The sequence below is a fragment of the Anomaloglossus baeobatrachus genome, chromosome 4 (assembly GCF_048569485.1).
Source record: "Anomaloglossus baeobatrachus isolate aAnoBae1 chromosome 4, aAnoBae1.hap1, whole genome shotgun sequence".
NCBI lineage: Eukaryota > Metazoa > Chordata > Amphibia > Anura > Aromobatidae > Anomaloglossus > Anomaloglossus baeobatrachus.
In genome coordinates this window covers 673374836-673388093 of record NC_134356.1, presented here as the reverse complement: position 1 = coordinate 673388093, position 13258 = coordinate 673374836, and positions in this window count along the sequence as shown.

Genomic DNA, 13258 nt, shown 5'->3' with positions numbered 1-13258 from the left:
CCAACTATAGTTTATTCTATGCTGGTGTCCCATACTTACTGGTGAAAGTTGTACTTGGCACGGTTGTGGAGTTTACCCCGGTTGTTTTGTAGCTTCCTTCCTGCTTTTGTTTGTCCTCCTGAATCTCTATTGTTTTTACCTTTGTGTGTGTAACGCCTGCCTGGATCCACAGACTCAGATGGGCTGTAATGGGGAGGCTAGAGGGAAGCCACTCACCAAGCAGGACCCCCAGAACCCTGAAACCCTTTAACCCCTATACAGGGATTTGGAATTACACAGGGCCCTGGTGATCACTATCTGTGGAAAGCAGCAGTCCGATGAGAGTAGTCGTCAGGCAGGGTCAAACCAGAAATTGCGGAACAGGGACAGAATCTGCAGACAAGGACATAATCAGAAAACGTAGCAGAGGTCAAATCCGGATCGGGCAGCGAGGTACAAAAACAGTAGGCAGGAGGGTAGTCAGAAAACATGCAGAAGTCAGCACACAGGAATCACCAAACAGAATAGGACGTAACAGGAGCCAGGAAATCAGAACTATCTCTGGCAGTGGTCATGTGACAGGAGGGGGAATAAGAAGGGTGTGGTGTCTTCCCATTGGCTGTAGCTGAACGCTGCCAACTTCAGATGGAAGACACATGCCACCCACAGTCAGCCAGCGGTACTGCAGATCCCAAGATAACCCAGCCCAGTGGATGATCGGAGCCTGCGCCCACTGGTGCCGCTGGCATCGACTCCTCTCCCATCAAAAGCACCATCCACGGCAGGAACACGGTGTCGCCTGGTGATCGGAGCAGAAGTCGCTGGAGAAGACTCCAGCGGTGACGTAACAGTGTGTGCGTGCTGTGTGACAGAGTTTCGGTTTTCCCTTGTCTGTCTTTATCTGTGGGTTTCATTACACTCCTGTTCCATCCCTCCCTGGAGGGAGGGGGAATGAGATCAGGATTGGTCAGGAGCAGGGCCAGGAAGGAGATTCAGGTATCTCCACCATCAGAGGTATCCCTCAGATTAGGGCGCAGTATGAGTCTATCTTGTGCTACTAAAGCTTCATTAATAATATTTTGGCCCCCCACCACCACAGGGGGAGGCCAATATTTTATTTCCCAAAGTTCACTTTTGGCACCACTATCCCAAAGGCATAAAAAGCATGAATGCTTTGTGCAGCCTCCTTGTTGTCTAGGAAGAAAATTAACTATCTTCCATTCACCTATAGATGTTCTTGGTAATTTATGTTTTACAAGACTAAAGGGATGTCCTTGTGCTCTTCTTTCCTCCCGGTGAAGTGACTGATCGGAATAGAACCATATTTGTTACCATTATTTATAAGAACAAACTCGGTTTTTGAAGTGTCGGTGAAGAGACGCCAATCACTTGGGTTTTGTTCTAAAAGACCAATTTTCTTCTTCACAAATTCTCCGATGTCATTGCAGAATACTAAATTGTTGTCTTCAGTAAAGAACGGCAGCAAATCCTTTTCTCTCCTTTGATAAAATGTAATTTTCCTTCCAGGTTGAAGTACATTCTTTTCCTTTAGCAATTCATAAGACTCCTTGGGAAAGATTTATTTCCCTGATCCGATCGCAACGTCACTGCCTCCACTTTTTTAAATGATATCAAACATGTAAGACTCATCTTTTGAGTCTCACGGAAAGGTGGAACGAAGGACAAAATCCGAATGCGGAAGAGGTCTTCTGGCTGAAGATACATCTGGATAAGACCACCTGTCACGATTATTTCGATTGATGCCTATGATATTAACTATACCAAAATAACAGTCTTCAAAGTGGGTTTTCGATTCCCTCCAAAGTAGTGGTGCTAAATATTTTGCAGCTTCTCCTTCCATTTGTTCACCTACTCAAATTCTCCAAACAGGTTTTGCCCACAACATGAGGAGCGCATGGCTTATCTTGGTTTCCAGCCGTGACACCAAAATAACCTAAATATGCTCTTTGTCACGATTCCTCTGTGAAGAGCATCTTGCACACAGGTGATGCTCTGCCACGTCTTCCTTTACTTCAGAGTCGGCAGTGACATGTTTACTCTGTGCAGAGCATCTTGCATTTGGAGATGCTCTGCTGTGTTTCTCTGAGCACTAGCTGATAGGATGTTTCACAGCGCAGGATTCCATGCAGGTTCTGGGAGGTGCTGATTACTCCGGTGTTCCACCTTCCTGATAATTCCTCTTTCATTACTGAGTATGCTCTCCCAGAACCTTGCCAGTCGTACTCTCAGGTTTTGCAGTTGTGTTCTTGGCTTGTGTTTGTGCTTGTGTTCTGATTTAAGTTTCTTGACCCTGGACGCCAGACTGTTGATTGACTACTCTCTTCCCGCTCCCTCTTCTTGTCACTACCTCCTGGCTTCTGATCTCGGACCCTTACTTGACCACGTCTCTGTCTGTTCCCTGAATCTAATATGTACTCTCCTGGAATTCTGACCCTCGGCCTGTGACTTGACTGTGCTTCTGCTTATTCCCTGTGTCCTGACGTGTTCTCCTATTTCCTGACCCCGGCTTGTCTGACTACCCTTCCGTCTGTACTGTCCGTAAGTAGAGACTAGCATCACACTCTTCTTATACACCTAGAAATAGGTTTCATACTTGCTTTCAATCGGTACATCACACAAATATAGCAACATTCAATAGTTAGATTCGAGCAGCTGTGTCTAGAAGTCTTCGATTTGCAAAAATGAAATTATGAGTGGGAATTTACAGTCACTTCCTATATGATCATAACTAGTATATAGTTATCAGGAATCTGTAAGTAGGATCGACCCTCCTAAGCCATTTACATAGGCATCTAGGTCATAGAACGCTGAATAAAATGATACTTTTATATCAGCAATCCGATGTCCTATAAAAAGGAAATCTATATTTTTCTTAATATGCATGACACAGGGGTTTTACTGACAGACCAGGGGTTCCTAAGCTGGCCTTAAGATGCTCACCCTTATCGTGGAGATACCCTTGAAGGTAGGGAGGTCCGAATCCCCGACCTAGCCCTGTCTCTTGTCCAAGCTCTGATCTTACTCCCTCCAACCCTGGGAGCTGGCCCTGTACAAAACCTCACAGAAAAGACACAAACAAGGGAGAACAAAACCTCGTACACACTGCACTCACACACAAAAGAGAGACAATATATGTACAGGGGAAAAAATAAATGGGTAGGGAAAAACTCACAACAGTGGAATGTTCACACCACGCAACAAAGCAACTGTTGTTCACCATGAACTGACAACCACTTAAGCGGGCTTTACACGCTACGACATCGCTAGCAATTGCTAGCGATATCGAGCGTGTAAGCACCCGCCCCTGTCGTTGATGCGATATCGTGTGATCGCTGCCGCACCAAACATTATCGCTACGGCAGCGTCACACGCACTTACCTGGTCGTCGTCGTCGCTGTGACTGCTGAACAATCCCTCCCTCAAGGGGGAGGGACGTTCGGCATCACAGCGACGTCACCGCGACATCACTAAGCGGCTGGCCAATCAAAGCGGAGGGGCGGAGATGAGCGGGACGTAACATCCCGCCCACCTCCTTCCTTCCGCATTGTGGCCGGCGGCAGGTAAGGAGATGTTCCTCGCTCCTGCGGTGTCACACACAGCGATGTGTGCTGCCGCAGGAGCGACGAACAACATCGATAATCAACCATTACCGATTTTTGGTTTTGGGTCGACCTCTCCATGGTGAACAATTTTCACCATTTTTGAGGTCGCTTAAGGTCGCTGGTAAGTATTACACGCTGTGATATCGTTAATGACGCCGTATGTGCGTCACTAACAACGTGACCCCGAAGATAAAACATTAACGATATTGTAGCATGTAAAGCCCCCTTTAGACCAGGATCGCTGATGCTATATTCAGCGGCCTCTTATGACACACCCCAGCCTTAAATAGGAAGAGACCGGCTGGAGATGGTAATCAGCAGCCTGGCTCTCAAAAGAGTAGCACACTGCTCTAAAACAACTCAGCCGACGCCCAGCACAGCTGAGCACTTAGGAGAGACCAGGCTGCATGTCGGACTCTGCAATGAAAACAGAGTCCGGCGCTATAGTAGTAATCCATGTATGTGGAACCGGACCGCATGACAATGTAAATGAGCTGTTAAGATCTTTGGACCTGACATTGATCTCCCTGAGAATCTGCCTCCAGAGATTATTTCGAAGAAAAAAGAGAGTTACCAATGTGAGACATGTAATAACTGACAGTATGCTCTCGGGTTCTACATGTCTCACACTGATAATGCCCTCTTTCATTTTTAGTAAGATTTTCAGGAGGATCTATGTTCGGCCCATAGATCTAAACAGCTCATATACATATAAAGAAAAACATTGATTTCTCCAGAATAAGTCATCGGATCGAAAATCCACAGAATTTAACCCTTTCTACAACTCCTTTTAACAGATCCGGTTTAGAAACTTCTGAATTACAAATTTCTGAAGTCTACGAAAACCAACAAATGTTTTGTACATAATTATGTAACAAAAGTGATTTTGTCACTTGAACTTTCCATTTTTATGCCATTGTGTGTTATAGGAAGGGAAGTAGCTGAAACGTTGTGAAACAAAGGTCATTATACACAAAAATGATAGTAATTGTCATGTGTCCTGCTCTGGGGAGACATCTGGGGCCAGAAGATCACAAAGCCTTATTGTTTACAAGTCTACAACTTGTATTTGAGTGAATCTACTTTCTTTCAGTGCTGTTGGGGTTAAGGACTCTTTTCAATCTGACTGTCATTTGTAGCCTTAATCTCAGGTGCAGCTCTCTTTTATGACCGCTCTAAAAAAGCGTTTTACCATCTGATGCCGGTTAGATTCTATGCTGTCCACTTTGGAAGGAGCCAGTCTCTGGAAGAAGCTGAGGAGTCTTGACAATTGCAGCTGCGGTGTTTTGCTGTATTGGAAGAGCTTGGAGTGTTTTCATTTTTGTGTCTGCCTCCCTTAAGTTCAAAAGATTCAGCCAGGTTGCTCCTTCATGTATGCACTTTGGTAAAGTATTTAATAGCCTCATTCTGGAAACAGACTAGTCCCCCGACCCTCCAGGACCTGGAATCGAGGATCAGGGAAACAAGGAGGATGGAGTATCTTACAGCCTGCATTAATAATATGTTGGATACATTTTTGCGTATATGGACTCCTTGGGACCTTTTTGAAGACGGACAATAATGGAATATCGGCGTAAAAAGTCGTCATGCCCTAGAGCCTTGTTCGGATGTTTGAAGCACATCACGTTTGTCATCCCCCTTTCATATCTCGCCCTGCCCTGTCTTTCCCTCTGTCTTATCCCTGTGTGATGTCATGTTGATATTTTGTCAAAGCACCAATAAAAAAAAAAAAGTTGTATTGTATTATTGCAGTGGTGAGACTAGTGCTCTCGCTGGCCTTCTCACTAGCAAAGGTGAGTTCATGGCAAGTGAGGACCTCGGCATGTGTTGGTGACGGGGAAGAGGACTTGTAGAGGGACGTTAGAGAGCATAGGGTACAGACTCAGGGAGAAGGGACACCTCCTGCAACTCACTTATCACCAGTCCCTTCCTTCTGTAGCATTCCCATTGTTACCCTTGTGTTGCACACCCTGACCATCTGAGCTCTGGCGCGACAGTAATTTAAATTTAATAAACTCCCATTCAAATAAGGAAGCTTGTTATTACCTTCTGAGATCTTTTAAAGAATAGACCAAATCTAAAAGACAGCTGATTGACCAAAAATCTGCAAAAATACTAGTGCATGCCCTCATCATCTCCCACCTTGTCTACTGCAACCTCCTGCTTTCTGGCCGCCCTTCTAACACTCTCGCACCTCTACGATCTATCCTAAACTCTTTTGCCCAACTAATCTAGCTGTCTCCACCGCTATTCTCCAGCCTCTCCTCTATGCTAATCTCTTTACTGGCTTCCCAATGCCCAAAGATACAGGTATAATATATCTTTGTACCGTGTTAGCCAGTAGAGATAAAAAAAAATGTTTAAAAGAACTGAGAGTCCTCTGAGGTTGATACCTTTTAATGGCTAACTGAAAAGATGGTAATAATAGTAAGTATTATGGTAAGTATACCATAATGGGGTGTACTTAATTATATGTACCAAATGTCCAACTGGGGGTCTGTATGTAGGAGAGACCGGACAACAGCTCAGGACAAGGATGAATTCTCACCGCCACACAACTAGAGAAAAAAGGATGGATCTACCTGTGGCCAAACATTTCTGTAACCCTGATCACAGCATCATAGACATGAAATTGCTGGTATTGAAAGGAAACTTCAAGTCCCAGAGAGATAGGAGACTATGGGAGTACAAACTTATGAAGACCTTTGACACATTCAGAGCAGGAATGAAGGTGTCACATGGATTTATGTCTTTTTATATTAATTAAGAAATGATCTCCTCAGACCATCTGGGGGCATCACAGCTCTGGACCAGACCCCAATCAGAGGACAATAAAACTTTCACACTCCTTATCTATGAACTTCTGCAATATTTACGGCCACAACAGTTTGTTCTCTTGCCCTACTGATAGTTCTGCTTCACATAACTTGTCTTATTTACCACTCCATTCTATGTCCTGTTGTGTATAAATACAGTTAGGTCCAGAAATATTTGGACAGTGACACAAGTTTTGTTATTTTAGCTGTTTACAAAAACATGTTCAGAAATACAATTCTATATATAATATGGGCTAAAAGTGCACACTCCCAGCTGCAATATGAGAGTTTTCACATCCAAATCGGAGAAAGGGTTTAGGAATCATAGCTCTGTAATGCATAGCCTCCTCTTTTTCAAGGGACCAAAAGTAATTGGACAAGGGACTCTAAGGGCTGCAATTAACTCTGAAGGCGTCTCCCTCGTTAACCTGTAATCAATGAAGTAGTTAAAAGGTCTGGGGTTGATTACAGGTGTGTGGTTTTGCATTTGGAAGCTGTTGCTGTGACCAGACAACATGTGGTCTAAGGAACTCTCAATTGAGGTGAAGCAGAACATCCTGAGGCTGAAAAAAAAGAAAAAATCCATCAGAGAGATAGCAGACATGCTTGGAGTAGCAAAATCAACAGTCGGGTACATTCTGAGAAAAAAGGAATTGACTGGTGAGCTTGGGAACTCAAAAAGGCCTGGGCGTCCACGGATGACAACAGTGATGGATGATCGCCGCATACTTTCTTTGGTGAAGAAGAACCCGTTCACAACATCAACTGAAGTCCAGAACACTCTCAGTGAAGTAGGTGTATCTGTCTCTAAGTCAACAGTAAAGAGAAGACTCCATGAAAGTAAATACAAAGGGTTCACATCTAGATGCAAACCATTCATCAATTCCAAAAATAGACAGGCCAGAGCTAAATTTACTGAAAAACACCTCATGAAGCCAGCTCAGTTCTGGAAAAGTATTCTATGGACAGATGAGACAAAGATCAACCTGTACCAGAATGATGGGAAGAAAAAAGTTTGGAGAAGAAAGGGAACGGCACATGATCCAAGGCACACCACATCCTCTGTAAAACATGGTGGAGGCAACGTGATGGCATGGGCATGCATGGCTTTCAATGGCACTGGGTCACTTGTGTTTATTGATGACATAACAGCAGACAAGAGTAGCCAGATGAATTCTGAAGTGTACCGGGATATACTTTCAGCCCAGATTCAGCCAAATGCCGCAAAGTTGATCGGTCGGCGCTTCACAGTACAGATGGACAATGACCCCAAGCATACAGCCAAAGCTACCCAGGAGTTCATGAATGCAAAAAAGTGGAACATTCTGCAATGGCCAAGTCAATCACCAGATCTTAACCCAATTGAGCATGAATTTCACTTGCTCAAATCCAGACTTAAGATGGAAAGACCCACAAACAAGCAAGACCTGAAGGCTGCGGCTGTAAAGGCCTGGCAAAGCATTAAGAAGAAGGAAACCCAGCGTTTGGTGATGTCCATGGGTTCCAGACTTAAGGCAGTGATTGCCTCCAAAGGATTCGCAACAAAATATTGAAAATAAAAATATTTTGTTTGGGTTTGGTTTATTTGTCCAATTACTTTTGACCTCCTAAAATGTGGAGTGTTTGTAAAGAAATGTGTACAATTCCTACAATTTCTATCAGATATTTTTGTTCAAACCTTCAAATTAAACGTTACAATCTGCACTTGAATTCTGTTGTAGAGGTTTCATTTCAAATCCAATGTGGTGGCATGCAGAGCCCAACTCGTGAAAATTGTGTCACTGTCTAAATATTTCTGGACCTAACTGTATGTGACTCTTCAGAATTTCTGTTATACTTTGTTGTGAATACATTTTCCAGTTTGGGGCTCCCTCTTGTGGTTAGTGCTGGCGGTGCAGTTGATTTGTGGAATGAAAGCCATACACCTGTGGAGGACTGGCAATTAGGCCTTTCAGATTGGGAATATATAACTGAATAGTTTTCTCCTGTTACTTGCCGGTGCTCAACTGATTTCCTGTGTGTTAAGGACATTCTGAAACCAGCCCTGCTCTCTACCAGAACTCCTCTCAGATAAGTGGTCTTTGTACCTCTGCTTATTGTTTCCACTTTTTTGTTGTTTTTATACTATTGCTTGATTCCTATTTTGCCCGTGTGGAGTTCCTCTTGAAATTGGATCATTCCCTGCTGGGAGTGTCTGTATATTTAACTCCATGATTCTGCAATGTATTGTGTTTTGTCATGCTTGGTATTAAATTCAGTCCCTCATCTATATCAGTGTTTTTTGATCCCAGTAACATCAGAGTACTGATATAGTGGGGGAGAGGCTATATGGTCTCAGGGTTTTTCCATGTCAGGCGTTCTGAGATTTTTTAGGGTTTTTACAGCTGCAGACAGGGCTCTTTCCTATCCTTTCCTATAAAGATAGTTTGGGCCTCATCTTTGCTGAATCTGTTTTCTAGCTTTGTATTGTTTTTTTCCTATATCACTGTGGTCTTTGCATGTGTGGGGCTATCTATGTCCTTGGGGATTGCTCCGAGGCAGATTAGCTTTTCTTATATTTCTATCTGTAAGAATATTTAGTTCTCCGGCTGTGTCGAGACGACTAGGTCATTGTAGGCTCGTCCCACGCCTACTTCTAGTTGTGTGTCAGGATTAGGTCTGCAGTCCGCTAAGGTTTCAGCCACTCTGGTTACTTTTTGGGTTTCCGCATTTTTTTTTATCCTCCTCGGTCCCTGAATCATAACAATACTGAGCCTGATGAAGAGACCTGAGTAGTCTCGAAAGCTGCTATTATTACCATCTTTTCAGTTCGCCATTAAAAGGTATCAACCACTGAGGACTTCAGTTCTTTTAAACAATTTTTTTAATGCCCAAAGACACAGTTTCAAAACACCAACCATGACATAGGAAGCTATCTGAAACCTGTCTCTCCATACATATGTGATATAGTCTCTCAGTATCTACCTGCATGCAATCTCCTATCCTCACAAGATCTCCTTCTCTACTCCCCTCTTATCCCCTCTTCCCACAATCATAGACAAGATTTCTCCCGTGCCTCCCACATAATCAGGAACTCTCTGCCCCAACATATCAGACTCTCCCCTACTGTGAAACCTTGAAAAGGAATCTGAAGACTCACCTCTTCCAACAAGCCTACAACTTGTACTAACCCTCAGTCCACTATAGCACTGCCTTCACCTACTATATCCTCAACCATCCCCTGTAGACTGTGAGCCTTCGTGGACAGGGTCCTCTCTCCTCCTTTAGACTGTGAGCCCTCAGTGGCAGGGTCTTCTATCCTCCTGTACCCTCAGCCATCCCCTGTAGACTGTGAGCCCTCGCAGGCAGGGTCTTCTCTCCTCCTGTAAACTGTGAGCCCTTGTGGACAGGGTCCCTTTCCTCCTTTACCAGTCTGTGCCATGTATTGTTCATGATTATTCACATGTAAAGTGCCATGGAATAAATGGCACTATAATATTATTATTATTATTATTATTATTATTATTATTAATAATAATAATAATAATAATAATAATGCAGTCTTTCCAATGCAATTTTATGAATCAGATCCACAAATAACCCCAGAAACAGAGTTAAAAACAAAGACGCCAAAGAATAAAAAAAATGTTGGTTGGGCTGTGAATCCTTTCTCTGGCAGAGTTCACCATATCTTCATTCCTAATCTTTTCCTTGATCTTCATTGAGCTCTTTGTCAGGAACAACACTCTGCTGCCCCAGACTTCAGGACAATACACAATTGATTGACGATTGATAGACGAGGCAACGGCAGCTTTCACTACTAGGCTGATTATTGGGGAACTGACAGTCAGCGTACAATATATCCACAACGGATTCCAGCTCTTGAGATATATATATATATATATATATATACACACACCTCGGTATAGTTACTGCTTTCTCCACAAATAACAAAAGGATCTACTACTTGCTGCCACCACCAATCCTTTTACAGGCTGATTAGTCACCCATTACAAATAGTGTATGGCTTTGGGAATGTAGTTTATAGAGCAAGGGGAACAAAGTTATTAAATTTCATATATTTAATCCAAAGGAAGGCAGTTTTTAAAACAATATTCCAAAAATGTTACGAAGGGCAGCAAAACAATTCAGCATATATAATTACATAAAATAAAAGGGATAAACAAAAGAAAATTACTAAAGCTGATGACACTGAAATGGCTCAGAGCTTAGAGGAGGTAGGTTTTCCTTAGGAAAAACTAACAGAACCCACAGCAAGCTGTACCTTCCAAGGACTGACAAAGTACCAAACCCAATTTTAGTGTTATATTAACCTCTTCACGACCTATGATGTACTGATATGTCATAGGTCATGTAGTTCCCTTTGATTCAGGCTTACGTGGTGAGCCTGCATGTTTTCCTGCACATATTGGCTGACATATGCCTCTAACAGGCACAGATGGATCTCTGACAGTGTGATTTAACACACGCCGGTAGGGAGCACGTCAATCCCCATCCCCATCAGCGGCCTGGTGACATTATCAGGTGGTGCCCATGCATTGTCATGACAGCTGCAGGTCATCTGATGATCCCTGTGCCTGTCATGCCGTACTTCCTATGAATGCCGTCTGAGTGTCGGTGTTCATTGGAAGATATCATTTGTGCTGTACAGAGCAGGGCTGAAGATCACAGCTTTAATGGTAAAAACAATAAAAAGTTTAAATAAAAATAAAACAAAAAAAATACACATGTGATGGTGGGATATCGTGGGTTGTGTATCATCTTGTGTAGGTTCATATTTTAGGCGTGGTTCACTGTCCATTCTGTATTCCTTGTGTGTACATTGTCCTGTTTGCAGGTCTAATCCCTCCCCTGCTGGGCTTTTGTTCCTAAGTCTGGAGGAGGGGGCTTGGGATCCACCTAATCTATCTGCTTACCTGAAGAATTGGTCAGTCAGGCTGGGACCGACAAGAGAAGAAGCAAGATTGATCCTCTGAGGGGGAAGTTGACACCACAGAGAGACTGTGAGAAACCTCGATTTCCCTGGAAAAGGACTTCTGGAAGATTGTGACTCATCCCCGGGACATTTATGCCATTACTGGAATATTTTACCCTCCGTGTTGATTGTGTAATATGAGAGAAGGACCCCGTCACAATTGGTGGCAGCGGAGGGATCAACAGAGCACAGCCAAATGGAGATCCATCCAAAGAGTGAGTACAGAAACTGGACCGCATGCAGTCTACATGAGAGAGCCAGAGATCTGGGCCTGAAGTACCATGGACTAAGTAAAAAGGCCTTAATTGATCAACTGGTGGGTGCAAACCAGACCACCTCCTCCCAGATGTCTGACGGACAAGCACTGGAGACGGGGATCTGTCGCGGGCGGAGGAGGGGACGCTGCACTCACCCACTGCTCGGGTCCGGCTGCTCTGCTGCTGCTGCTCGGTGGCTCGATTGGTGGGCCGGATCCCGGGGACTCGAGCGGCGTTCCTCGCCCGTGAGTGAAAGGGGGTGGTGTGGTTTAGGGATATTGTCCGTGACGCCACCCACGGTTGTGGTGAGGTTGTGACACCACCGCTGCTCTGGACGGGGATCCTGGGAGCAATGGCAGGGAGCAGCTTGGATGTTGGTTCTCCTCTCCGTGGGTAGGGGGGTTGGTTGTCCCGGGGCCCAGTGAGGGGTTAGGGATGGCAGGCGGGTTACGGGGCCTGGTGAGGTGCAGGGTCGCGGGTGCAGCGCTGTGCTGCATGGCACGGTGGTACACACTCAGCCAATGACGAATGCAAAGTCTCCGGTAAAACAAACGGCTGGATGGACGGGTCCCACAGACGGCTGCGGTGTTTCTCCTCCCAGTAGGTTGATGGTGACTTCCTTTCCCTGCACCTGTGTTGTGTTTACGGTTCCAATGGCTTCCCACCGGTAACCCGCTCCCCAGCTTGGATGGATGCTGAGGGAGCCCCTTTTGCCCGCAGGCTCTGGCCCTGGGAACTGTAGCCTTGGCGGTGACTGTGTTTCCCTTTACGGTTTGAGCTGTTGCCTTCAATTGGGTCTTGACTGCTGGGAAACCCCGGAGGTTCCCTTCGCTAACGGATTTGACCGGTTTTACAGCGACTCCTAGCCTGGTCGGGGTCCGTAAGCCCTGCCGAATGGTGCTGGCTTCTCTTTGCTCCCCGATCCGGTACCGTCGGGTCACCGCCCATCCCCGGTCCTTACGGTTCGCTCCAATCAGCCTCTCCTGCAGACGGTCACCACCGTCTGCCAACTTTGTTGTATGTGCCCAGGCCACGCACCCGGACACGGTCAGTCTCCTCTACTGCCACTTCACTCCTCAAAACTCAAAACTAATCTGTCTACCTTTTCCCACCTCCAGGACTGTGAACTCCTCGGTGGGCGGGGCCAACCACCTGGTCCACCCCCTGGTGTGGACATCAGCTCCTGGAGGGAGGCAACAAGGATTTTTGTTTGACTTCGGTGTGCCTAGCTGGGGTGTGGGGTGTGTTGTTGTAGTACCTGTGACGTCCTGGCTTGTCCAGGGCGCCACATTCCCCCTTAGTAAAATGCAGACCATCCGCGGGCTGCCCGTCCATCACCGGTTTTATTTTTGTTAACTGTAGAAAAGGGGTAAAAAAGATAAAACATTAAACAAGCATTTTTGTATAAAACTTCCCGTAACGGGAGGCACAGTACTTAAACGTTGCAAACGGTAACGGCTTCCGCTCTTCTCCCACCCAAACAACCTGGCCCTGATGCTGCCCCTAAGAAGTGGGCAGCACCCCTTGCCCCAGTCCATCACCAGGCTGCCCGAGCGGGTTCTGTCTCTTTCAGGGGACCCGCGTCCATGGGGAACCCCTGAACCCCCG